The sequence below is a fragment of the Penaeus vannamei genome, chromosome 32 (assembly GCF_042767895.1).
Source record: "Penaeus vannamei isolate JL-2024 chromosome 32, ASM4276789v1, whole genome shotgun sequence".
NCBI lineage: Eukaryota > Metazoa > Arthropoda > Malacostraca > Decapoda > Penaeidae > Penaeus > Penaeus vannamei.
The window spans coordinates 5000353-5002852 of record NC_091580.1 but is presented as its reverse complement, the minus strand read 5'-3'; the positions used below and the strand labels follow the sequence as shown (position 1 = coordinate 5002852).

At 39.0% G+C, this 2500-nt stretch overlaps 1 protein-coding gene across 2 annotated transcripts in view; it reads left to right on the top strand.

Moving 5' to 3' along the window:
• LOC113829638 (uncharacterized) overlaps nt 1-2500 on the top strand; it is a 30141-nt gene that overhangs the window by 12763 nt on the left and 14878 nt on the right. The window lies entirely within an intron of this gene.

Below are 2500 nucleotides of genomic sequence, written 5' to 3'. Positions count from 1 at the left end.
GTAGAACGGCGGAGAGAAACACTCATTGGAATTACGGATTCGTTTCCTTTTCTGTTTAACTATCCATCTAATGGGCGAATTAAGGGGGCGGGGAATAGGATAAATGATCCTAATCGCAGGTGGGCCGGGCAGGTGTGATAAATTAATTAGCCTGACCCGGTAACCCTTGGGTGTTACTCTGTATCCACATCCTCAGGTTACTAAAAATAATCACCGGTCTATAAGACAATTAATCAGAAAGAGAAAATAAATTCCAAACAGGAAATAACGAGAAACATAGCGTATTCATATGTATATGTGCATATATATATATATATATATATATATATATATATATATATATATATATATATATATATATATATATATATATACACACATATATATACATATATATGTATATATATATATATATATATATATATATATATATATATATATATATATATATATATATATATATATATATATATATATATATATATATATATATATATATATATATATATATATATATATATATATATAGGTGTGTGTGTGTGTGTGTGTGTGTGTGTGTGTGTGTGTGTGTGTGTGTTTGTACATACATATACATATATGTATATATATGTATGTATATGAATATGTAAATATATATATGTATATACCCATAGATACTTATACATACACACACACACACACCCACACCCACACCCACACCCACACACACACAGACACAGACACACACACACACACACACACACACACATAGAGAGAGAGAGAGAGAGAGAGAGAGAGAGAGAGAGAGAGAGAGAAACACACACATAGATACATATACATGCATGCATGCATACATACATACATACATACATACGTATATATATATATATATATATATATATATATATATATATATATATATATATGTACATATATATATATATATATATATATATATATATATATATATATATATATATATATACTTATGTATATATACATACATGTGTATGTATATACACATTTGTGTATATATATAGAGAAAGAGCGATAGACAGATTGCTAGATAGATAGATCGATTGACAAATAGACAGATAGGTAGATAGATCGATAGAAAGAGAGAGAGAGAGACAGACAGATTGCTGGATAGATAGGTAGATAGATAGAGAGATAGAGAGATAGACAAACAGAGTTACAGTAATTTTTCTTGTTGAACCTACATGTTTGTTTTGCGAGTTCACACCCACAGCCATAGAACCACAAAGCAAAGTGACACGCAAACACGACAGCTCGTTCCATCGGTCTCCTTGCGCTTCCCAGTGAAGTGAGAAAACCGGCCTGACACTTCCCATCTCGGCGACCGGGCTTTCCCTCAAGACTCCGCTAAGACGCCTCGTGTCTCGTTGTAACTCGAGTAGAAAGTATATGACATCGGAGGCAGGGGGGAGAGTGGGTGGAGGGGTGGGGGTGGGGGAGAAGGGCATAGATGGGCCTCGTGGCAGGACCTCGTAACCCGCACGCCGAACAACAGCCGCCCACAATGCGCCATTACGAGGGGGGGCCTCCGCGCGCCCGCTAAACGCATCTTGCTCCACTTTTACATCAGAGTCTTTCGGGGTTTGTGAGGGAGGCTTCTTGCCTTTGTTCGGCAAGGAGCCAGAAGGGGAATCGAAGGGTCTTTCCTGACGGCGGTGGTTCAACCCGAGGACTTAAGACGACTGAAAATAATAATAAATGATAATAATAATAATTATGATAAAGATATGGATATATTTCTCTGAATAATCGGGTAGTGTGTGCGTGTGAATGTGGATGTATGCTCGTTTGTGCGCACGTATTTATGTGCATGGACGTATGCGTTTTCGTGCACACGAGTCTTAACCAGAGGCAGAGGTGAGATTGGCAGGCAAGTGGCGGCAGGGGATCGGCGCCTCGACCCGGGGGCGCGGGGTCAGGAAGGGCCGCGACTCCTCCTTACGTATTATTGTGAAGCCAAGACTTATTGCACGTAATATGCAGCTGCACTTATTGTTATCCAACCGGCGACGATCTGCGTGTACAAGCTACGATAGGAAAAAAGAGACACGAAGGATATAGGGTAAGAAAACCGAAGGAGAGTGCGAGAGAGAGAGAGAGAGAGCGAGAGGTCACAGCAGGTGTGGGGAAATTACGCTCGCTGGAGAGAGAATCGTGAGTGTATGGCTGCCGGAGAAGTAGTTCTACACGTTATTCCATAATTGTCTCTTCCATGCTCTTTTTTTCAGACACGCCTCGTGGCTCCTTTCAAAACCTCAAGAGAATAGCATAGCAATTGCTTCCACACTGGGGAAAATCCGGGACAAACGCTAGTACTTAAAATTTTTCCAAAGACAACATTTTCCCGGTAACATAAATTATTTTGGGACAAACGCTAGTACTTAAAATTTTTCCAAAGACAACATTTTCCCGGTAACATAAATTATTTTGGGACAAACGCTAGTACTTAAAATTTTCCCCCAAAACAACATTTTCCCGGTAACAT